Below are 26,227 nucleotides of genomic sequence, written 5' to 3' on the forward strand. Positions count from 1 at the left end.
CTTCTAAAATTAATTATATTTGGTCTTTTTTTAGGGTGCTATCTAAAACAAATTGTTCTTTTTTAGGGCATCCAAGCCTTGTTGATGATATATGATGGTGTACAATGAGTTCACATCCATAGTGCCAATAATCCAATTTTCCTCAATGGTGAGTTTTTCTAAATTTGCTCTGATATCAGTTGCATCTTCGATATATGAAGGGATTCGTGTCACTATGGGCTGTAGGATTCTGTCAATGTATTGAGATACATTGGTGGAGCTTATGCCAGATATTATACGCCATCAGGGAGGCGATTTTTATGGATTTTTGGCAAACAATAGAAGACTGGTAAACGTTTTTGTGTGTCTGGTATGAATCTGCGTTCTCGTTCCAAGAGGATCTCTTTTTCATAGCCCTTATTGCAGAGTTCTACTAATTGTTTATAGAATGTTTTAGTCAGGTTTAGTTGTTTCAGCGGTCTGTATGTTTGGGTATCCAATAATTGTCTGTTACATTGCTCTTCGTTTTGATCAGTGTTTAAAATGACGATGTCTGCTGGTCTAATAATGATTTTGTTTTCGGTTTGTAATTGTTCTATTGCATCTCCTGGCTAATTTCCTGTCTGGGATATTTTTTTGATTTTATTTCAAATCTGTGTGTTTATATGTTGTAGGTTCTTTGATTTCTTTTTCTATGGGATTTTTAATATAGTATTTTTTCAAACAGAGTATCCTAATGAATTTCTCTATGCATATGTAGGTGGAGAATCTGTCTATTTTGACTGTGGGTGCATATTTAAGACCTTTATTTAACCCCTTAAGGACCGGGCTCATTTTCACCTTCAGGACCAGGCCATTTTTTGCAAATCTGACCAGTGTCACTTTATATGGTGATAACTTTAAAACGCTTTGACTTATCCAGGCCATTCTGAGATAGTTTTTTCGTCACACGGCAGGGCGCAGAAGGAAAGTAATGCCATACGGTTTTGGAAGGCAGATTTGGCTAGACTGGTTTTTTTGACACCATGTCCCATTTGAAGCCCTCCTGATGCACCCCTAGCGTAGAAACTCCATAAAAGTGACCCCATCTAAGAAACTACACCCCTCAAGGTATTCAAAACTGATTTTACAAACGTCGTTAACCCTTTAGGTGTTCCACAAGAATTAGGGACCTGAGAGGTTAGAGGAGAGAGGAGGGGAGAGGGGAAGAGGAGAGGGGGAGGAGAGAAAAAATATATAAATTATTATTTGTTATCTTCCAAATACAGCCAAATCAGAACTTCCAGTCATCCCATATCTTAATAGTTTTTAACCTTATTAACCAGATTTATCCAGTTATTTACCTGAGGAGTATGGCATGCAAACCAGCTCTGGCTAATCAGAAGTCTAGCCAGTAATAATACTCCCCCTAATAAAATCTTTTGATACTTATGGATACTTAATGACGAAAGATCGTTCAGTAAAAACAATTGTGGGTCAAGAGGAATCCGTATTCTTAGTTTGTCAGTAAGAAAACTACCAATATTGTTCCAGTATTGTCCTAGTTCTGGGCATCCCCAGATCATGTGCAGATAGTCCGCACCTACCGTATCACATCGAGGGCACTTAGAGGTATCTCTCGATCCACACTTATTTAACCATATGGGGGTAACATATAGTCTATGGTAAATATTGAATTGTGTTTCGACATGATTAAAATTGTGAGATAGTACATCTGAGTTAGTAAAAATACTTCCCCACCCCACCAATTGTATATTTGGACAATCCTTCTCCCAGGCCCTTTGTCCCAGCGATTGTGTCTCACCAAATCGTGATTTAAGTAGTGATTTATATATATTTGAGATTTTCCTTCTTAGTGATAATGTCACCGACACTTCTGTGAAAAGGTCTGACAGACGTCCTTTTCTACCTCTTGCATGATGTTCTTTGTTTTGGTTTCACATCTCATTTCCTTCTCCCAGGTGTCACCTATTTAGACTAATCCTCTTTCCTTTATATTCCCTCCCATACTGCCTCACTTTGCGGTTTATACTACTTCCTGGATTGAAGTGTTCACTGCTGGAGACTTCTGCTGCTGCTTGTTCTGATAAGTCCTTTCATGTATTGTGTTTACTTGCTGGCTTGATTCTAGGTGACTCTGACTCCCTCCGTATGAAGTGCAGGGAGCCGGTGGTCGTGTCCCCTCACTATTATAGGGTTTTCAGGTGTCATACAGTCTAGGTACGTGGACATGCAATCATCTACCTCTGAGACCCTTGTATGTGCTTAGCAGTCAGGGTGAGGTCTTAGGGTTTTATAGGGGTCACCTATATGCTCCTTAGTTTGGGATCAAGCCAGTCGGACGTTTATTCCTAACTTCCAGCTATCTGCAACATCATCCGTGACATTATAAACCGCCATTACCGTCTTAAGCATGGATCCGGTTTCAGCCTTGATTGACCGCATATAAGGTCTTTCACTGGAGGTAGCAGATCTCTGTCAAACTGTGTCTCAGTTTCAGGTGAGCAATTCTGCTTGCGTTCATGGAGTTTGTTCAGAGCCTAAGATCTCGCTTCCGGATACGTTCTCAGGGGGTAGTGAGAATTTTGTTCGCTTTAGAGAGGCTTGCAAACTCCATTTTCGCCTACTTCCCCATTCCTCTGGTGATGAGGAGCAGAGGGTGGGGATCATCATCTCGCTGCTCAGGGCTAACGTTTAGTCTTGGGCCTTTTCGCTGCCAGTCGGGGCACAGCCCCTCCGATCGGTGGATGAATTTTTTGTAGCCCTGGGGAAGATATATGATGACCCGGATCATATTGCTCTGGCTGAATCTAAACTGCATCTTTTATGCCAGGGTAAACAGTCCGCAGAGATATATTATTCTGAATTTCGGAGATGGGCAGCTGATACTGGTTGGAACAATGCTGCACTCCGAAGTAAATTTTGCCATAGTCTTTCGTCGGAATTGAAAGATGCATTTGCTTTTCATGAGAGACCTGCCTCGTTGGAGTTTGCCATGTCTCTAGCTATTCGTATTGACAGGTGTCTTAGAGAGAGAGGAGAGACCACTCCTTCCTGTCATATTCAGCCCAAGGACAGTGGGGCTGTCTCATTCAGTACGCAGGGGTCTCAGTCTCTCTCAATCCCCTCTGAGCAGGAGGCCATTCAGCTGGGTTTGCTTGCCTCTGATAGTAGAGGATTCAGCTCTCAGAGGAGGGTTTGTTTCTGTTGTGGGGTTATAAATCATTTGGCTAATGTTTGCCCCTCTAGGAGATTCATGGAGTTTTCTGAGGGTAATAAAGAAACAAAAAGAAAAAAAAAACCTCTAAAACCTTTCCATTTGCTACTATTGGCAAGGTTGATGCGGAAATTGAAGGTTTGCCGTTTGCTTGTAGTTCCCGTTTTCTTCTACCTGCCAGGGTGGCGCTAGACAGCAAGAACATTGTGAGATTTTTGTAGATAGTGGAGCAGCTGTCAATCTCATTGATAATCAATTTGCTATAACACATGGTTTCCAGGTATGCACTTTGGAAAAGGATATACCTGTTTTTGCTATCGATTCCGCTCCACTTTCTCAAAAATTGTTAAAGGGCATAGTTCACAATATCCGTTTGACTGTGGATTATGCTCATGTTGAGGATATGTCATGTTTTTCGTCCTAAGTGGATTACCTACTCCTCTAGTGTTGGGGCTACCCTGGCTCACTAAACATAACCCCACCATTGATTGGCAAGAATGGCAAATAAATGGTTGGAGTGACTTTTGCAGAGAGAATTGCCTTACGGCGTCTCTTTCAGAGGTTTCTACCTAGACTGTACCATGTTTTATCTCTGAATTTTTGGATGTGTTTTCCGAGAGTGGTGTCCAGGAGCTGCCCGCTCACCGGAGTACGATTGCCCTATTAATCTTATCCCAGGCGCCAAGCTGCTAAAATCACGTTTATACAATCTCTCCCAACCTGAAAGAGTCGCTATGCGTACTTATATCTCTGAGAGCCTGAGAAAAGGACACATCCAACCCTCGAAGTCACCTGTTGCCGCTGTTTTTTTTTTGTTAAGAAAAAAAGATGGTTCTTTAAGACCTTGTCTGGTTTTCAGGGAGCTGAACCATATCACAATTCATGACCCATATCCTCTTCCTCTGATCCCGGACCTGTTTAACCAGATTGTTGGGGCAAAAGTTTTTTCTAAGTTGGAATTAAGAGGGGCATACAACCTAGTCAGGGTCAGGGAAGGCATCGAATGGAAGACGGCCTTCAATACCCCTGAGGGTCATTTCGAGAATTTGGTTATGCCCTTTGGTTTGATGAATGCTCCGGCCGTCTTCCAACAGTTTGTGAACAGCATTTTTTATCATTTAATGGGGAAATTTGTACTGGTGTATCTAGATGACATTTAGATTTTTTCTCCTGATTTCAAGACTCTAGGGGCCACCTACGTCAGGTCTTGCTCATTCTGCGGGAGAATAAATTGTACGCTAAACTGGAAAAATGTGTGTTTGCAGTTCCGGAGATTCAATTTCTTGGTTTTCTTCTCTCCGCTTCTGGTTTTCGCATGGACAATGAGAAGGTCCGCTCTGTGCTTGATTGGGAGCTTCCTGAGAATCAGAAGGCGCTGATGCGGTTTTTTGGTTTTGCCAATTATTACAGAAAGTTAATTTTGAATTATTCCTCTGTTGTTAAACCACTCACTGATATAACTAAAAAGGGGTTAGATTTTTTCCTCCTGGTCGGTAGATGCGCTTAAGGCCTTTTCTAGTTTCAAAGAGAGTTTTGCTTCCGCTCCCATTTTGGTACAACCTGATGTCTCTCTACCTTTTATTGTTGAGGTGGGCGCTTCTGAAGTGGGTGTGAGTGCGGTCTTATCTCAGGGTCCCTCTCCTGCCAAATGGCGACCTTGTGCCTTTTTCTCAAGGAAACTCTCCTCCGCAGAGAGAAATTACAATGTGGGAGATAGGGAGTTGTTGGTCATCAAATTAGCGTTTGAGGAATGGCGCCATTGGCTAGAGGGAGCCAGACACCCTATTACCGTGTTTACCGACCATAAGACTCTGGCCTACTTGGAATCAGCCAAGGCTGAAGGGGTGGTCGTCTCTGCTCTTTATCCTGATTTGGAGGCAGAGGTTCAGGCAGCCTAGGCAGAGGCTCCTGATCTTTGTCCTCCTGGGAGGTTGTTTGTGCCTCTCGCTTTACGACACAAGGTTTTTAAGGAGCGCCACGATACTGTCCTTGCTGGGCACCCGGGGAGTAGAGCAACAGTAGATCTCATTGCTCAGAGATTCTGGTGGCCGGCTCTTCGTAAGACGGATCAGGGTTTTGGGGCAGCCTGCGAGACCTGTGCTTGTGCCAAGGTCCCTCATTCACGGCCATCGGGTTCTCTCCTCCCGTTACCCATTCCTTCCCGTCCTTGGACGCATCTGTCCATGGACTTCATTACGGACCTGCTTCGTTCCTCGGGGAAGACTGTGATTCTGTTGGTAGCAAAATCGCGCATTTCATTCCCTTTCCTGGGTTTTCAATGCTAAGCCGTTGGCACAAGCATTTGTTGATCACATTGTTAAATTGCATGGCATTCCTTCAGACATTGTTTCTGATAGAGGCACGCAATTTGTTTCCAGATTCTGGAAGGCCTTCTGTTCTCGCTTGGGGATTCAGTTGTCATTTTCTTCTGCTTTTCACCCACAGTCGAATGGTCAGACCGAACGCGTCAATCAGTATCTGGAGACATGTCTGTGCTTTCTTTAAATAACCGTCACCTGGAGTTATTCTGGTTTACCTGAGGAGAGATTTTCCTCGTCTATGTCATTTATTTGGCAAAAGATTAAGGGTAATCTTAAGAGGATGAGTGAGAGATATAATCGTGTGGTGGATAAGAGACGTGTGCCTGGTCCGGACCTGAATGTGGGTGATCTGGTGTGGTTGTCTACAAAGAATATCAAACTGAAGGTTCCCTCCTGGAAGTTGGGTCCTAAGTTTATTGGGCCTTACAAGATCATGTCCGTTATCAATCCCGTTGCCTTCCGTCTTGATCTAATGTTTTTCACAGGTCCCTACTAAAACCTTATGTCCAACCCACTGTACCCTCCTCTTTGCCTCCTCTGATTTTTGTTGATAGTAATCTTGAATTCCAGGTCTCTGGGATTTTGGATTCTCGCATTATCCGTGGTTCTCTCCAATACCTTGTTCATTGGGAGGGTTATGGTCCTGAGGAGAGGATGTGGGTCCCAGTGGCGGACATTAAGGCCACTCGTCTCATCAAGGCTTTCCATAGGTCTCATCCTGAGAAGGTGGGTTCTGAGTGTCCGGAGTCCACCCGTAGAGGGAGGGGTACTGTCACCGCCACTTCTGTGAGAAGGTCTGACAGACGTCCTTTTCTACCTCTTGCATGATGTTCTTTGTTTTGGTTTCACTTTCACATCTTATTTCCGTCTCCCAAGTGTCACCTGTTTAGACTAATCCTCTTTCGTTTATATTCCCTCCCATACTGCCTCACTTTGCGGTTTATACTACTTCCTGGATGAAGTGTTCACTGCTAGAGACTTCTGCTGCTGCTTGTTCAGATAAGTCCTTTCATGTATTGTGTTTCCTTGCTGGCTTGATTCTAGGTGACCCTGACTCCCTCTGTATGAAGTGCAGGGAGCCGGTGGTCGTGTCCCCTCACTATTATAGGGTTTTCAGGTGTCACACAGTCTAGGTACGTGGGCATGCAATCGTCTGTGTGCTTAGCAGTCAAGGTGAGCTCTTAGGGTTTTATAGGGGACACCTATATGCTCCTTAATTTGGGATCAAGCCAGTTGGAAGTTTATTCATAACTTCCAGCTATCTGCAAAATCCTCCGTGACAGATAACTTCCATACCCACTCATTTAGCAGAGAAGAATTATCTATTTCTAGCAGTGATTTTCATCCAAACTAAAAAGTGCCGACCGAAGCTGAAGATATCGGAACCAGGAAAGGTTCTCTACATTATGTGATAACTCTACAAACAACTTAATCTCTCTATTCTTAACAACCTGTGTTGTTTTGCCAATTCTTTTGCCAGTATTGATCCATTGCTATACCCTCTAGGACGTGTAAGTGAATATTATGCCAAAGAGGTGTGAATGTAAGTGATCCCTTTACCCCCATCCATCCTCTAGTAGTAGCCCACATTTTTAATAGTAATTTTGTAGTGTCTTTATGACCCTGATCCCTATTATTCAACAGCTCTGATTCCAGGAACGTAAATATATTATTATGTAAAGAGTTTCTTACTAAACTACTTAAAAAGGTGTCATTTTGCCATTCAAAACACATCCATAGCTGAGCAGCTATGAAGTAACCTTTGAAGCATGGAAGATTTAAACCCCCCTATTCCAGAGGTTTATATAAATATTCCAGTTTAAGTCTCACACGTTTTCTTCCCCAGACTAGGTAATTAATTATTCTTTCCATAAGTTTAAAATATTTATCCTCTATCCAAATAGGTATATTCCTAAAAACATAGAGGAATTGAGGCAGAATCACCATCTTGACCAGTGAGACTCTATCAGCTCTAGATAGAGGGAGTCTCAACCAAGTCCCTATTTTAACCCTAGTTTTTGTTTTTGTTATCAGTGGGATCAAATTAAGTGGTACAGAGTTTTCCTTGGGAGATATCGTCATACCCAAGTATTGGAAAGTGTCAACAACATCTAGCTGGGTTATTGTGGAGTCCTTTTGGGACACCGGATCTAATGGCATCAAAGTTGTCTTTGACCAGTTTATATCTAGTCCTGATACCTCACCAAATAGTTTAACCATGCGGATGATTCTTGGAACAGTCATTTCTTTAATGCTCTACAAAAAAAAAAGAACATCATCCGCATATAAAGAAATGCGATCCTCCGCACCCAGGATTCCGAATCCTTTAATTTGTGCATCCTGCCTAATAGCCAAAGGCTCAATATAAATATCAAATAAGAGTGGTGATAATGGGCAGCCCTGGCGAGTACCTCTGCTTAAGTCAAAACTAATAGTAAGGTTCCCATTAATACTCAACCTAGCCATGGGAGATCTATAAAGTAATTTAATCATATTAATGAATCTCTCCCCAAAGCCCATCCTGGCCAAACACAGGAATCGCCACTCCACCCGGTCAAAGGCCTTAGAGGCGTCCAATGACAGGATGGAACGAGCAGACCCCCCAGGAGCCTGCATATTAGCAAAAAGCCGATGGGATGAAACCGTTCTGGTCAGGATGGACAATGGAGGAGATGACCCCAGAGAGTCTTGTGGCCAAAATCCTTGCCAGGACCTTTACATCTGCATTCAACAATGAGATCGGTCTATAGGATCCCAAATCTGTGGGGTTCTTACCTTATTTTGGAATTAGTATTATTACTGCTTCCATCATTGAATCCGGCAGGTTCCCCTCCTCCACCGATTCAGCAAGGACCCCCAGCAATCTAGGAAAAATAACCTCCTTATATTTAGTATAGAATTCATATGGGAGTCCGTCTGAACCGGGGGTGGAATTACCCGAGCATAATTTAATTGCCCTTTCGAGCTCCTGAATTGAGAGGTCAGCCTCCAGTACCTTCTTTTGAGTTGGGGAAATAGTAGGAAAAACAATACCATCGACATAGGAATCCATCTTTTCATCCGTAATCTTAGAATCGGCTCTATAAAGGCCTTTGAAGTAGCCAATGAAGACCTCCTCTATGAAGTCTTGTCCACTAACTATCCTCCAATGGTATCTATCCTCCAATGGTATCTATTTTTTTTTTTGGACTCCTGACTCGAGATTAGGGATGAGCGAACCCGAACTGTATAGTTCGGGTTCGTACCGAATTTTGGGGTGTCCGTGACACGGACCCGAACCCAAACATTTTCGTAAAAGTTTGGGTCCGGGTTCGGTGTTCGTCGCTTTCTTGGCGCTTTTTGAAAGGCTGCAAAGCAGCCAATCAACAAGCGCCATACTACTTGCCCCAAGAGGCCGTCACAGCCATGCCTACTATTGGCATGGCTGTGATTGGCCAGTGCAGCATGTGACCCAGCCTCTATTTAAGCTGGAGTCACGTAGCGCCGCACGTCACTCTGCTCTGAACAGTGTAGGGAGAGGTTGCAGCTGCGACTGTTTGGGGCAAGATTAGGCAGTGATTAACTCCTCCAAAATACTTAATTCAGTGATCGATCTACAGCTGTGGATCATTGAACTGCTGCTATTCAATTGTCACTGTTTTTAGGCTGCCCAGAGCGTTTTTCAGTCACTTTTTTCTGGGGTGATCGGCGGACATTTTGTGTTTTGTGGTGCGCCAGCACAAGCTGCCACCAAGTACATTTAACCATCAATAGTGTGGTTATTTTTTTGGCTATATCCTACATCAGGGGCAAGCTGTCACAAAGTGCATTTAACCATCAATAGTGTGGTTATTTTTTGGCTATATCCTACATCAGGGGCTTGGCTGTGCTTGCTATTTTATTGAGGGGTGAAATACAATTGCCAAAATAGCAGTAACCTAAATCTGGTGTTTCAGCTGTGGCCAGCCAATTGTAATACTGTCTGCTGTCTGCCAAAGGATATATTTTTGTTCAGGGTTGAAATACAATTCCCAACTTAGCAATTTCCTAAATTAGTGGTTTCTGCTGTATCAGGCCTACTTTAAATCTATCCCTAAAAGGGTATATTAGATTCAAGGTGCAGATAGGGTCATTCTCAATAACTTCACACACATGCTACTGTGCATTTCCAAGTCTAATTCTGTCTGTAAACGTACACCTGTCACTCAGCGCCTAAATGATAGGCCTCAAATTTATATTCATCTAAAATCTGTGGTTATTGCTGTGGCAGGTCAAGTTATTTAGTCTCCGTCAAAGCACAGTTTTTGTTCTGGGTTGAAATACAATTCCCAACTTAGCAATTCTCTAAATTAGTGGTTTCTGCTGTATCAGGCCTACTTTAAATCTATCCCTAAAAGGGTATATTAGATTCAAGGTGCAGATAGGGTCATTCTCAATAACTTCACACACACGCTACTGTGCAATTCCAAGTCTAATTCTGTCTGTAAACGTACACCTGTCACCCAGCGCCTAAATAATAGGCCTCAAATTTATATTCATCTAAATCTGTGGTTATTGCTGTGGCTGGTCAAGTTATTTAGTGTCCGTCAAAGCACAGTTTTTGTTCTGGGTTGAAATACAATTCCCAACTTAGCAATTTCCTAAATTAGTGGTTTCTGCTGTATCAGGCCTACTTTAAATATATCCATAAAAGGGTATATTAGATTCAAGGTGCTGATAGGGTCATCCACAATAACTTCACACGCTACCGTGCATTTCCAAGTCTAATTCTGTCCGTAAACGTATACCTGTCATCCAGCGCCTAAATACTAGGCCTCAAATTTATATTCAGCTAAATCTGTCGTTACTGCTGTGCCTTTATTAGTGTAATACGGTACCTAAATAGATAGCCAGATAGTGTTAGGTGTCTGTAAAAAAAGGCCTGAATTTGAATTCAGGCCAAATAATATTTTTCTTATTGTGGTGAACGGTAACAATGAGGAAAACATCTAGTAAGTAACCGGACATGGTCGTGGTGGTGTTAGTGGACCCTCTGGTTCTGGGAGAGGACATGGCCGTTCTGCCACAGCCACACGTCCTAGTGTACCAACTACCTCAGGTCCCAGTAGCCGCCAGAATTTACAGCGATATTTGGTGGGGCCCAATGCCGTTCTAAGGATGGTAAGGCCTGAGCAGGTACAGGCATTAGTCAATTGGGTGGCCGACAGTGGATCCAGCACGTTCACATTATCTCCCACCCAGTCTTCTGCAGAAAGTGCACAGATGGCGCCTGAAAACCAAGCCCATCAGTCTGTCACATCACCCCCATGCATACCAGGGAAACTGTCTGAGCCTCAAGTTATGCAGCAGTCTCTTATGCTGTTTGAAGACTCCGCTGGCAGGGTTTCCCAAGGGCATCCACCTAGCCCTTCCCCAGCGGTGGAAGACATAGAATGCACTGACGCACAACCACTTATGTTTCCTGATGATGATCATGGGAATACCACCTCAGCACGTCTCTGATGATAACGAAACACAGGTGCCAACTGCTGCGTCTTTCTGCAGTGTGCAGACTGAACAGGAGGTCAGGGATCAAGACTGGGTGGAAGACGATGCAGGGGACGATGAGGTCCTAGACCCCACATGGAATGAAGGTCGTGCCACTGACTTTCACAGTTCGGAGGAAGATGCAGTGGTGAGACCGAGCCAACAGCGTAGCAAAAGAGGGAGCAGTGGGCAAAAGCAGAACACCCGCCGCCAAGAGACTCCGCCTGCTACTGACCGCCGCCATCTGGGACCGAGCACCCCAAAGGCAGCTTCAAGGAGTTCCCTGGCATGGCACTTCTTCAAACAATGTGCTGACGACAAGACCCGAGTGGTTTGCACGCTGTGCCATCAGAGCCTGAAGCGAGGCATTAACGTTCTGAACCTGAGCACAACCTGCATGACCAGGCACCTGCATGCAAAGCATGAACTGCAGTGGAGTAAACACCTTAACAACAAGGAAGTCACTCAGGCTCCCCCTGCTGCCTCTCCTGCTGCTGCCGCCTCGGCCTCTTCCTCCACCTCAGGAGGTACGTTGGCACCTGCCGCCCAGCAAACAGGAGATGTACCACCAACATCACCACCTCCATCACCAAGCATCTCAACCATGTCCCACGGCAGCGTTCAGCTCTCCATCTCACAAACATTTGAGAGAAAGCGTAAATTCCCACCTAGCCACCCTCGATCCCCGGCCCTGAATGCCAACATTTCTAAACTACTGGCCTATGAAATGCTGTCTGTGATGACCACCCGCCAATCCCGTTGTACTATGCCACAGTTTCCATACAGGTCTCCACTAGAGACTCCTGGAGGCGAATCCACTGTGAGCACAGAAGATGTTTAAGATTGGTTGGTGGGCCCAGAAAGGATGCAATCACGATTGTATGTACAATCGGTAAAAATAAAATTACTGATTTCACGCTGGAAATCAAATTAGTTTGTTGCCACCACTCTTCGTATTGAATCGGGGCGAAGAGACCCCGGCTAGCTAATCCTAAAGGGACTAAATGGTTATTTGCAACCTAGCTAGTACATTAACAATTTATAAAAATAAAACAATTTGGTAGTATGTCTTCTGCGGACAGCGTTCTTAGCATAGATCAGGTCATCAAGTAACTAGGGCAAAACTGGAACGATGAAATCGTTAGTTTTTATTCTAAAACTACACACAAAAATATATATATATTAAAGCTGACAGATAAATATACCGGGCAGTTGAACAGATTGGTTTGGATAGAAATAGGTAAGAGGTGGAAGGGAATAGAATGTCTGTAAGTTCAGAATTACCGTGGTAGTGTCCAGTAATAGGCAAAGTCTTTTTACTTTTTTAGTCAAAAGAGAAGATTCTTAGTGAAGGCTCTTTTGTCTTTGTGATTGTGAAATAAGATAGGGCCAGGGGCTATCCATAGTATTCAGTATATTGTGCAGACTAGATAGGCCAAATGGTTCTTATCTGCCGACACATTCTATGTTTCTATATTTCTATGTTGATATGGCGCATTTGCGATTTCCTAGTATCGCAAAGCGTCACACCTCCCCCCTTTGGAAGATTGGGGAAGGAGTGGTCAGCAAGACTGGGACTGAAGCAATCCCAACTCCCTATTTGAGCTCGTTACAGCGGGAAAGTCCGTCAGCATTCTGATGGCGACTTCCCGGTTTGTGCTGAATCGTGAAATCGTACTGTTGGAGCGCTAGGCTCCAGCGGAGAAGTTTTCCGTTAGTACCAGAAGTACGTTTCAGCCAGCTGAGAGGGTTGTGATCTGTGATGACCCTGAAGGTTCGTCCATATAGGTACGATTGTAGTTTCTGTAGGGCCCATACGATCGCTAGGCACTCTTTCTCAGTGGTGCAGTATGCGGTTTCCCGCGGGAGTAGTTTTCGGCTCAGGACAGGGTGCTCATTCCCGGTTGCGTCCACCTGACTAAGGACGGCTCCCAGACCGTGGTCTGAGGCGTCAGTTTGTACTAGGAACTGACGGGAGAAGTCGGGAGCTTGAAGGACAGGAGCGCTAGCTAGCGCTTCCTTCAGGGCCCGAAATGCCTGTTCTAGTTCAGAGTTCCATGTGACCGTGTTGGGTTGTTTTTTGCCCGTTGCATCGGTCAGCGGTTTAGCCAGAGTACTATAGGATGGAACAAACTTCCTATAGTACCCTGCCGTTCCCAGAAATGCCTGTATTTGTTTTTTGGTGTTAGGCCGTGGCCATGCTACAATGGCATCGACTTTCCCTATCTGAGGTTTCAGGGTCTGGCTGCCTACTCTGTGTCCTAAGTACTGAACCTCTGTCATGGCAATCTGACATTTGTTGGGCTTAACGGTCAGATTGGCAGCGGACAGTCTTCCCAAAACCTGTGACAGATGGTCAAGGTGATCTTCCCAGGTGGGACTATATATGGCTATATCGTCCAGATATGCTAGGGCATAACCTTGCATTCCTTCCAACAGTTCATTCATGGCCCGCTGAAAGGTGGCGGGCGCATTCTTCATCCCAAAGGGCATACGAGTAAACTCATAGAGGCCAAAAGGGGTGATGAATGCGGATTTCGCTCTCGCCTCTGGCGCAAGCGGAATCTGCCAGTATCCACGGCTCAAGTCCATGATTGTTAGATAGCTGGCGGACGCCAGCTGATCCCGCAATTCATCAATTCGAGGCATGGGATACGCATCGGTTATGGTGATGTCATTCAGTCTCCGATAGTCGACACAGAACCGGGTGGTCTTGTCCTTTTTGGGGACTAAAACAACCGGGGCGGCCCATGGACTAAAGGATTTCTGGATGACCATTAACTGTAGCATCTCATCAATCTCTCGTTTGATTTCAGCCTTCACTTCCGGTGAGGTGCGATAGGGGCTCTGCCGTAAGGGCTTGTGGGTCCCTGTGTCAACACTGTGAGCGGCTAGGTTGGTTTGGCCAGGGATGCCTGAGAATGTGGCGCTGTGCGCACTCAGGAGAGTGGTGAGCTGAAGCTTCTGTGGGTATGAGAGGTGGGGGTTGATGTTCCAATCATCTGCCACGTCTCGTAGCTCTGCTAGCAAGTCTATCAGTGGATCTGGCTCTTCGGGTTCTAGCTGGCTACACACTGCTAATACATACTGCTCTCTCTCCTCATGTGCTTTTAACATGTTCACGTGGAACAGTTTCTGTCGCTTACCCCCGAGACTCACTAGGTAAGTGACTGGGTTCACCTGTTTCAGAATGGTGTATGGCCCGTCCCAGGCAGCCTGCAATTTGTTCTGCCTGACAGGGAGTAGGGCGTATACCTTCTGACCTGCTGGGTATGACCGCTCTCTGGCATGCTGATCATACCAAGCCTTCTGCTTGGCCTGTGCCTTTGCAAGGTTTCCCGTCACTATGGTCATGAGGGACTCCATCTTGTCCCGAAATTTTAGGACATATTCAACCACAGAGACTTCTGAGGGGTCACCTTTTCCCTCCCAGGTCTCCCGAATCAGTTGTAAGGGCCCTCGGACATCTCGTCCATATAGGAGTTCAAAGGGTGAGAACCCAGTGGACTCCTGTGGCACTTCTCTGTAAGCGAACAGCAAATGAGGCAGGTGCCGCTCCCAGTCCTTTCCCTGCGATTCTACGAACGTGGCCAGCATTTGCTTTAACGTTCCGTTGAAACGTTCGCAAAGGCCGTTGGTTTGCGGGTGATACGCACTGGAAGTGGTGTGCTTGATTTGCATCCTCTCACAGAGGGCTTCCATTAGCTCCGACATGAAGCAAGAGCCCTGATCGGCGGGGAAACCTACACGCGAGAAAATCCCGATCAAGGCGTCTGCCACCGTGGCCGACCTAAGGGAAGACCACGACCGTTAAGATGTAGCGCTTGCCAGAACTGCTAGGAATGGGAAGGGGACCAATTATATCCACTGCCACTCGCCGGACGGGCTCTGTGATCACGGGCAGTGGCTGCAAAGGAGCTTTGCGGGGTCCTCCAGCCTTCTTAACCCTCTGGCACGTGGTACACGATCGGCAGTACTTAGTTATGTCCGTTCCCATCGTGGGCCAGTAAAAATGGTTCTGAACACGTTTGTGGGTCTTTCTGATACCCAAATGTCCTGCAAGTGGAATGTTGTGGGCTGCTTTGAGCACCTGTGCCCGAAATTCCCTAGGGACTACCAGCTGTCTCGTGTTCTCACCTGCGCCACCTTTTGTAGGCTGTACTGCTTCACAGTACAGTCGGTTGTTCTCCCAATATATTTTATATGGAGTGCCCTCACCTGGAGGCTGGCCAGCTCGGGCCCTAAGTGCCTCCAGACTAGGGTCACCCTTTAAGGCCTGCACGAATGCAGCGCCACCGGTCTCCTCCAGCTGACCAGTGACGTATGAAGTCATCTGTGGAGAGTTACCGTCAATGCTGGGGTCAGAGGTGGGTGGAGGGACAGCTGGTTCTGTCCCCGCAGCCCCATTGGAGCCCATGTTACTGGCGACACTGGAAGCGTCTACCAGCGCAGTGACACAATCATCATCATCACATGAAAAGGTCTTCCTCGCATTGTCATCCGCCTGAGGGTCAGAATCGCCCGAGGGGGTCCCTTCGGTCGGTTCTGAGTTCAGGCGGCTGGCCATGGAACGTGTAATGGCCAGAACAGGTACAGCATCATGTATATCACCATTGCTAACACTAACACACGCATTTGGATCAACAATGACAGGTGCAGAAGTAGGCAAATGACATTCGGTTGCTTGTACATTTAAATCTGATACCTCCCTAGGTGCGTTAGGGACAGTAGAAATAGCAGGCAAAGTGTCCCCGTCTCCCTGTTTCCCCAAAGGGCTGTACAGTACCTGGTTTTGGTCAGGGAGTCCTGCTTGGGCCTCCTGCGCGCTTGCAGGGTATTCGTAATGGGAAACAAGGGTGCCCAAATCAGTGCCAAGCACTGTGGCAACGGGAATATCATCCAGGACCCCAACAACCCGCTTTTGCAGTCCCATTCCCCAATCAATGGTGACTTGGGCTTGGGCCACATGGGTGCGAGTGCCACCAACTCCGGTCAGAGCGAGGTACTTTCCCGGAAGGATATCCTTCTCCGTAACAAGATGTGAACGGACCAAGGTGACATCTGCACCGGTATCACGGAATCCGATGACAGTCTGGCCGTTCACAGTGACAGGCTGGTGATTCTGGGATCCGCGGTGCACCTCGGGTCCTCCGACCAGCAATACAGCAGACGAGGTAGGTGTGGAAGCGTTGGCCCCCTTGGGGCTTGGCGTCGTCGCGGTGCTAGGAAGTTGGGCCGGCTTCCCTGCGTAACAGGTTTGCTTGGTGTGACCGGGCCTGCGACACAGCTCACACCAGGGCCTGGTTGTCTCACGGTTCACAGGGTCAGTGGGCCTGCCTTCTCTCCAGTTCTGGGACATGGCTCTGTCCTGGTTGGGTACTGGAGTTTTGCGGCCGTCAAGTACCAGGGATTTGCGGATGTCTGATACCACCAGCTTGCGGATGTCCGTCATCACAGGTTTGCGAATGTCCGGTACCCGGGTTGCGACAAACATGTCTGCCAGCTTAGCAGCTTCTTTCACAGACTGGGGCTTGCGCTCCAGCACAAACTGTCTCACATTTGTAGGGCATATTGCAAGGAGTTGGTCATGGATCATCAAATCCTCAAGGTTAGCATAAGTCTTTTCCTTAAGAATTCTAGTCCATTGGCGGAATGTGGTGCATAAGCGGCTAGCCACATCCGCGTAAGAGTCTGTGGATCCTTTCTGGATGGCAAAGAACTTTCTCCAGTAAACCTCAGGGGTTAACTGGAACTTAGCAATTATGGCATCCTTGATAGTCTGATAATCGCAATCTTGGTCTGTGGGTAGTTCCGCAAAAGCATCCAGCGCTTTACCAGTCAGCTGAGGCGTCAGGTGTAGAGCCCACTGATCCTCAGGGATGCAGAACTGGCGGCATGCTCTCTCAAACGAGCGTAAATATAAATCAATGTCCCCATTTTTCTCCATAACTGGAAACCTTGCTTTGGGGACCCCGGGTAGAGGAATGCCTCCTGCAGCAGGAGTGTTAGGAGAGGAAGACCGCTCAGCCTGTCTCACTTGGGCCAGTTCTAGTGCACGCTGGTGTTGCAGCGCTTCTCTCTGAAGCTGGAACTGCTGCTGTCGCTCCTCTATTTGCTGCTGTCGCTCCTCTCTTTCGAGCTGCATCTGAAGCTGGAACTGCCGCTCCTCTCTTTGCTGCTGTTGCTGCATCTCCAGGTAAAAACGTAAATCCGCGCCAGTCAGGCCCGGTAACAACTGCTGGCTCATAGGGCCCAAGGCAGTGAAGTTCAGTCCAGAGCTGCTTGTTCCTTGCTGAGGGTTAGCAGGAGCTGTGGACATGCTGTTATCCAGGGTTCCTGCATCACCCGGAGCTGAAGTAGCAACATCAGCACTCCCATAGCTGGCGGTGCTGGGTGACGTTGAACGAAGGGGCAGCGAAGCCTCCTGTATGGGATTGGAGTCCTCCATCGCTTGGCCGTCTCTCTCCGTCAAAGCTTTGATCAGCTGTGATCGATTTTTGTTCAGAATGGTAATGCCTTGCAACTCACACACGGCTTGTAAGTCGGCGACAGACCAACTTTGGTAATTTGGAACTGAATTCAGAAAAGAAGAGGATATAGCAAAGAAAAGGTGGGGAAAATGTAAACAAATCTATTCCTATCAATGTGTACCGTTTTGCACCCGGAACACAAGTTCCGCAGGACAGGATACTAAGTTACCACTGTCCTATTGTTATGATTGCGCAAAAAGCTGCACTTGTCAGTTCTTTGTGCTCTGATCTCCCAAAAGCGGATTTCTGCCTGGTTTTGGGTTCTGCTATCCCACTGCTGCCACCAATGTGACGACCACCCGCCAATCCCGTTGTACTATGCCACAGTTGCCATACAGGTCTCCACTAGAGACTCCTGGAGGCGAATCCACTGTGAGCACAGAAGACGTTTAAGATTGGTTGGTGGGCCCAGAAAGGATGCAATCACGATTGTATGTACAATTGGTAAAAATAAAATTACTGATTTCACGCTGGAAATCAAATTAGTTTGCTGCCACCACTCTTCGTATTGAATCGGGGCGAAGAGACCCCGGCTAGCTAATCCTAAAGGGACTAAATGGTTATTTGCAACCTAGCTAGTACATTAACAATTTATAAAAATAAAACAATTTGGTAGTATGTCTTCTGAGGACAGCGTTCTTAGCATAGAATAGAATGTCTGTAAGTTCAGAATTACCGTGGTAGTGTCCAGTAATAGGCAAAGTCTTTGAAATAATAATCCAAGATGGTGGGGTGCCCGTGTCCCTGCGGGTGGTCGAGATGTTAGACGACGTCAGATGGTAGGATAAGGACGCAGGACCTGAGTGTGTCACTGTTTTTACCTACTCTGAAGCGGGGAGTGGTTATGACACGTTCAGGTCCAGCCTTGTGTAATTGGAACAGGGGCAGTCCTTTGCCCCATCGGGAGAAAATCTGGCAGAATCTTTGCTTTGCCCGTTTCTCCATATCCCATAAGTCTAATCAAGAAATATAGTTGATATTGATAATCAGTACAATTTTACGCATCATCTGATAACAAATACAACAAAAAAATAATACAGGGTGCCTGAGAACCTTTATATCTCAGAGCGGGAATCTCTGATTTGCCCGCGGGTTTCCTAGAGGGTGGCTTAGAAGAACCAAAACCATCTCTGAAAAGATGGTTCCTTTCACATTTCCATAACCCATGAAATATTAGGAAAATATGGGAAAAATATGAAGCTTATGGATTGAAGGGGACTTTCAGGTCATCTTCCTTCCTGTACCAACCAGCTGTGTGATAAGGATCTGTCCTTTTCTTCTGAAGCTCGCTGCCCAGGCTAAAGGTGTGAGACCCCTGCTGGTATTGGAGACACTATGGCTGCAGAAAGACCAGGTTTATGAGGTTCTGTCATAAGAGAACTAGATGGATGGGTACTCAACTTGGCATGGGCAGGAAAGGTTTGTCACAAGGTGGTGATAATGGCACCTCTGCTCTGCGAATTACTTTTTTAGTCAAAAGAGAAGATTCTTAGTGAAGGCTCTTTTGTCTTTGTGATTGTGAAATAAGATAGGGCCAGGAGCTATCCATAGTATTCAGTATATTGTGCAGACTAGATAGGCCAAATGGTTCTTATCTGCCGACACATTCTATGTTTCTATATTTCTATGTTCATATGGCGCATTTGCGATTTCCTAGTATCGCAAAGCGTCACACTGTCATTTAGGCTGGTGGACACAGACAGCTTCAAACAGCTCATGTCGCTTGCTGTCCCACAGTATGTTGTTCCCAGCCGGCACTACTTCTCCAAGAGAGCCGTGCCTTCCCTGCACAACCAAGTATCTGATAAAATCAAGTGTGCGCTGCGCAACGCCATCTGTGGCAAGGTCCACCTAAACACAGATACGTGGACCAGTAAGCACGGCCAGGGACGCTATATCTCCCTAACTGCACACTGGGTAAATGTAGTGGCGGCTGGGCCCCAGGCGAAGAGCTGCTTGGCGCACGTCCTTCCGCCGCCAAGGATCGCAGGGCAACATTCTTTGCCTCCTGTTGACCTCCTACTCGGCTTCCTCCTCCTCTTCTTCCACCTGCTCATCCAGTCAGCCACACACCTTCACCACTAACTTCAGCACAGCCCGGGGTAAACGTCAGCAGTAGAGTTGAGCGAACACCTGGATGTTCGGGTTCGAGAAGTTCGGCCGAACTTCCCGAAAATGTTCGGGTTCGGGATCCGAACCCGATCCGAACTTCGTCCCGAACCCGAACCCCATTGAAGTCAATAGGGACCCGAACTTTTCGGCACTAAAACGGCTGTAAAACAGCCCAGGAAAGGGCTAGAGGGCTGCAAAAGGCAGCAACATGTAGGTAAATCCCCTGCAAACAAATGTGGATAGGGAAATGAATTAAAATAAAAATTAAATAAATAAAAATTAACCAAAATCAATTGGAGAGAGGTCCCATAGCAGAGAATCTGGCTTCCCGTCACCCACCACTGGAACAGTCCATTTTCAGATATTTAGGCCCCGGCACCCAGGCAGAGGAGAGAGGTCCCGTAACAGAGAATCTGGCTTCATGTCAGCAGAGAATCAGTCTTCATATCATAGCAGAGAATCAGGCTTCACGTCACCCACCACTGCAACAGTCCATTTTCATAAATTTAGGCCCAGCACCCAGGCAGAGGAGAGAGGTCCCGTAACAGAGGATCTGGCTTCATGTCAGCAGAGAATCAGTCTGCATGTCATAGCAGAGAATCAGGCTTCACGTCAGCCACCACTGCAACAGTCCATTGTCATAAATTTAGGCCCAGCACCCAGGCAGAGGAGAGAGGTCCCGTAACAGACAATCTGGCTTCATGTCAGCAGAGAATTAGTCTGCATGTCATAGCAGAGAATCAGGCTTCACATCAGCCACTAATGCAACAGTCCATTGTCAGATATTTAGGCCCAGCACCCAGGCAGAGGAGAGAGGTCCCGTAACAGAGGATCTGGCTTCATGTCAGCAGAGAATCAGTCTGCATGTCATAGTAGAGAATCAGTCTTGATGTCATAGCAGAGAATCAGGCTTCACGTCACCCACCACTGTAAGAGTCCATTTTCATAAATTTAGGCCCAGCACCCTGGCAGAGGAGAGAGGTCCCGTAACAGACAATCTGGCTTCATGTCAGCAGAGAATTAGTCTGCATGTCATAGCAGAGAATGAGGCTTCACGTCAGCCACCACTGCAACAGTCCATTGGCATATATTTAGGCCCAGCACCTAGGCAGAGGAGAGAGGTCCCGTAACAGACAATCTGGCTTCATGTCAGCAGAGAATCAGTCTTCATGTCATAGCAGAGAATCAGGCTTCACGTCACCCACCACTGTAAGAGTCCATTTTCATAAATTTAGGCCCAGCACCCAGGCAGAGGAGAGAGGTCCCGTAACAGAGGATCTGGCTTCATTTCAGCAGAGAATCAGTCTTCATATCATAGCAGAGAATCAGGCTTCACGTCAGCCACCAATGCAACAGTCCATTGTCGGATATTTAGGCCCAGCACCCAGGCAGAGGAGAGAGGTCCCGTAACAGACAATCTGGCTTCATGTCAGCAGAGAATCAGTCTTCATATCATAGCAGAGAATCAGGCTTCACGTCACCCACCACTGCAACAGTCCATTTTCATAAATTTAGGCCCAGCACCCAGGCAGAGGAGAGAGGTCCCGTAACAGACAATCTGGCTTCATGTCAGCAGAGAATCAGTCTTCATGTCATAGCAGAGAATCAGGCTTCACGTCACCCACCACTGTAAGAGTCCATTTTCATAAATTTAGGCCCAGCACACAGGCAGAGGAGAGAGGTCCCGTAACAGAAGATCTGGCTTCATGTCAGCAGAGAATCAGTCTGCATGTCATAGCAGAAAATCAGGCTTCACGTCAGCCACCACTGCAACAGTCCATTGTCAGATATTTAGGCCCAGCACCCAGGCAGAGGAGAGAGGTCCCGTAACAGAGAATCTGTCTTCATGTCAGCAGAGAATTAGTCTGCATGTCATAGCAGAGAATCAGGCTTCACGTCACCCAACATTGGAACAGTCCATTGGCATATATTTAGGCCCCGGCACCCAGACAGAGGAGAGGTTCATTCAACTTTGGGTAGCCTCGCAATATAATGGTAAAATGAAAATAAAAATAGGATTGAATGAGGAAGTGCCCTGGAGTCCAATAATATATGGTTAAGGGGAGGTAGTTTATGTCTAATCTGGACAAGGGACGGACAGGTCCTGTGGGATCCATGCCTGGTTCATTTTTATGAACGTCAGCTTGTCCACATTGGCTGTAGACAGGCGGCTGCGTTTGTCTGTAATGACGCCCCCTGCCGTGCTGAATACACGTTCAGACAAAACGCTGGCCGCCGGGCAGGCCAGCACCTCCAAGGCATAAAAGGCTAGCTCTGGCCACGTGGACAATTTAGAGACCCAGAAGTTGAATGGGGCCGAACCATCAGTCAGTACGTGGAGGGGTGTGCACACGTACTGTTCCACCATGTTAGTGAAATGTTTCCTCCTGCTAACACGTTGCGTATCAGGTGGTGGTGCAGTTAGCTGTGGCGTGTTGACAAAAGTTTTCCACATCTCTGCCATGCTAACCCTGCCCTCAGAGGAGCTGGCCGTGACACAGCTGCCTTGGCGACCTCTTACTCCTCCTCTGCCTTGGACTTGGGCTTCCACTTGTTCCCCTGTGACATTTGGGAATGCTCTCAGTAGCGCGTCTACCAACGTGCGCTTGTACTCGCGCATCTTCCTATCACGCTCCAGGAAGTAAGGTGGGCACATTGTCTTTGTAGCGTGGATCCAGCAGGGTGGCAACCCAGTAGTCCGCACAGGTTAAAATGTGGGCAACTCTGCTGTCGTTGTGCAGGCACTGCAGCATGTAGTCGCTCATGTGTGCCAGGCTGCCCAGGGGTAAGGACAAGCTGTCCTCTGTGGGAGGCGTATCGTCATCGTCCTGCCTTTCCCCCCAGCCACGCACCAGTGATGGACCCGAGCTGCGTTGGGTGCCACCCCGCTGTGACCATGCTTCATCCTCATCCTCCTCGTCCTCCTCGTCCTCCAGTAGTGGGCCCTGGCTGGCCACATTTGTACCTGGCCTCTGCTGTTGCCAAAAACCTCCCTCTGAGTCACTTCGAAGAGACTGGCCTGAAAGTGCTAAAAATGACCCCTCTTCCTCCTCCTCCTCCTCCTCCTCCTCCTCCTGGGCCACCTCCTCTTCCATCATCGCCCTAAGTGTTTTCTCAAGGAGACATAGAAGTGGTATTGTAGCGCTGATAACGGCGTCATCGCCACTGGCCATGTTGGTGGAGTACTCGAAACAGTGCAACAGGGCACACAGGTCTCGCATGGAGGCCCAGTCATTGGTGGTGAAGTGGTGCTGTTCTGTAGTGCGACTGACCCGTGCGTGCTGCAGCTGAAACTCCACTATGGCCTGCTGCTGCTCGCACAGTCTGTCCAGCATGTGCAAGGTGGAGTTCCACCTGGTGGGCACGTCGCATATGAGGCGGTGAGCGGGAAGGCCGAAGTTACGCTGTAGCGCAGACAGGCGAGCAGCAGCAGGATGTGAACGCCGGAAGCGCGAACAGACGGCCCGCACTTTATGCAGCAGCTCTGACATGTCGGGGTAGTTGTGAATGAACTTCTGCACCACCAAATTCAGCACATGCGCCAAGCAAGGGATGTGCGTCAAATTGGCTAGTCCCAGAGCTGCAACGAGATTTCGCCCATTATCACACACCACCAGGCCGGGCTTGAGGCTCACCGGCAGCAACCACTCGTCGGTCTGTTGTTCTATACCCCGCCACAACTCCTGTGCGGTGTGGGGCCTGTCCCCCAAACATATGAGTTTCAGAATGGCCTGCTGACGTTTACCCCGGGCTGTGCTGAAGTTGGTGGTGAAGGTGTGTGGCTGACTGGATGAGCAGGTGGAAGAAGAGGAGGAGGAAGCCGAGAAGGAGGAGGTGGCAACAGGAGGCAAAGAATGTTGCCCTGCGATCCTTGGCGGCGGAAGGACGTGCGCTAAACAGCTCTCCGCCTGGGGCCCAGCTGCCACTACATTTACCCAGTGTGCAGTTAGGGAGATATAGCATCCCTGGCCGTGCTTACTGGTCCACGTATCTGTGGTTAGGTGGACCTTGCTGCAGATGGCGTTGCGCAGTGCACACTTGATTTTATCGGATACTTGGTTGTGCAGGGAAGGCACGGCTCTCTTGGAGAAGTAGTGGCGGCTGGGAACAACATACTGTGGGACAGCAAGCGACATGAGCTGTTTGAAGCTGTCTGTGTCCACCAGCCTAAATGACAGCATTTTATAGGCCAGTAGTTTAGAAATGCTGGCATTCAGGGCCAGGGATCGAGGGTGGCTAGGTGGGAATTTACGCTTTCTCTCAAATGTTTGTGAGATGGAGAGCTGAACGCTGCCGTGTGACATGGTTGAGACGCTTGGTGACGGAGGTGGTGGTGGTGTTGGTGGTACATCCCCTGTTTGCTGGGCGGCAGGTGCCAACGTTCCTCCAGAGGAAGAGGCCGAGGCGGCAGCAGCAGAAGAGGTAGCAGGGGGAGCCTGAGTGACTTCCTTGGTTTTAAGGTGTTTACTCCACTGCAGTTCATGCTTTGCATGCAGGTGCCTGGTCATGCAGGTTGTGCTCAGGTTCAGAACGTTAATGCCTCGCTTCAGGCTCTGATGGCACAGCGTGCAAACCATTCGGGTCTTGTCGTCAGCACATTGTTTGAAGAAGTGCCATGCCAGGGAACTCCTTGAAGCTGCCTTTGGGGTGCTCGGTCCCAGATGGCGGCGGTCAGTAGCAGGCGGAGTCTCTTGGCGGCGGGTGTTCTGCTTTTGCCCACTGCTCCCTCTTTTGCTACGCTGTTGGATCGGTCTCACCACTGCCTCTTCCTCCGAACTGTGAAAGTCAGTGGCACGACCTTCATTCCATGTGGGGTCTAGGACCTCATCGTCCCCTGCATCGTCTTCCACCCAGTCTTGATCCTTGACCTCCTGTTCAGTCTGCACACTGCAGAAAGACGCAGCAGTTGGCACCTGTGTTTCGTCATCATCAGAGACATGCTGAGGTGGTATTCCCATGTCCTCATCATCAGGAAACATAAGTGGTTGTGCGTCAGTGCATTCTATGTCTTTCACCGCTGGGGAAGGGCTAGGTGGATGCCCTTGGGAAACCCTGCCAGCGGAGTCTTCAAACAGCATAAGAGACTGCTGCATAACTTGAGGCTCAGACAGTTTCCCTGGTATGCATGGGGGTGATGTGACAGACTGATGGGGTTGGTTTTAAGGCGCCATCTGTGCGCTTTCTGCAGAAGACTGGGTGGGAGATAATGTGAACGTGCTGGATCCACTGTCGGCCACCCAATTGACTAATGCCTGTACCTGCTCAGGCCTTACCATCCTTAGAACGGCATTGCGCCCCACCATATATCGCTGTAAATTCTGGCGGCTACTGGGACCTGAGGTAGTTGGTACACTAGGACGTGTGGATGTGGCAGAACAGCCACGTCCTCTCCCAGCACCAGAGGGTCCACTAACACCACCACGACCATGTCCACGTCCGCGTCCCTTACTAGATGTTTTCCTCATTGTTATGGTTCACCACAACAACAAAAATATTATTTGGCCCAATGTATTGTATTCAAATTCAGCGGGATATAAATTTGAGGCCTAGTATTTAGGCGCTGGGTGACCGGTATGGATTTAGTGACAGAATTAGACTTGGAAATGCACAGTAGCGTGTGTGTGAAGTTATTCTGAATGACCCTATGTGCACCTTGAATATTATATACCCTTTTAGGGATAGATTTCAAATAGCTCTGATATAGCAGAAACCACAAAATTATGAAATTGCTAAATTGTGAATTGTATTTCAACCCAGAACAAAAAATGTGCTTTGACGGACACTAAATAACTTGCCCATCCACAACAGGACAGCGGTAACGACAGATTTAGCGGGATATAAATTTGAGGCCTAGTATTTAGGCGCTGGGTGACCGGTATGGATTTAGTGACAGAATTAGACTTGGAAATGCACAGTAGCGTGTGTGTGAAGTTATTCTGAATGACCCTATGTGCACCTTGAATATTATATACCCTTTTAGGGATAGATTTCAAATAGCTCTGATATAGCAGAAACCACTAAATTATGAAATTGCTAAATTGGGAATTGTATTTCAACCCAGAACAAAAAATGTGCTTTGACGGACACTAAATAACTTGCCCATCCACAACAGGACAGCGGTAACGACAGATTTAGCGGGATATAAATTTGAGGCCTAGTATTTAGGCGCTGGGTGACCGGTATGGATTTACTGACAGAATTAGACTTGGAAATGCACAGTAGCGTGTGTGTGAAGTTATTCTGAATGACCCTATGTGCACCTTGAATATTATATACCCTTTTAGGGATAGATTTCAAATAGCTCTGATATAGCAGAAACCACTAAATTATGAAATTGCTAAATTGGGAATTGTATTTCAACCCAGAACAAAAAATGTGCTTTGACGGACACTAAATAACTTGCCCATCCACAACAGGACAGCGGTAACGACAGATTTAGCAGGATATAAATTTGAGGCCTAGTATTTAGGCGCTGGGTGACCGGTATGGATTTAGTGACAGAATTAGACTTGGAAATGCACAGTAGCGTATGTGTGAAGTTATTCTGAATGACCCTATGTGCA

The sequence above is a fragment of the Bufo gargarizans genome, chromosome 1 (genome assembly GCF_014858855.1).
Source record: "Bufo gargarizans isolate SCDJY-AF-19 chromosome 1, ASM1485885v1, whole genome shotgun sequence".
Taxonomy (NCBI): Eukaryota; Metazoa; Chordata; class Amphibia; order Anura; family Bufonidae; genus Bufo; species Bufo gargarizans.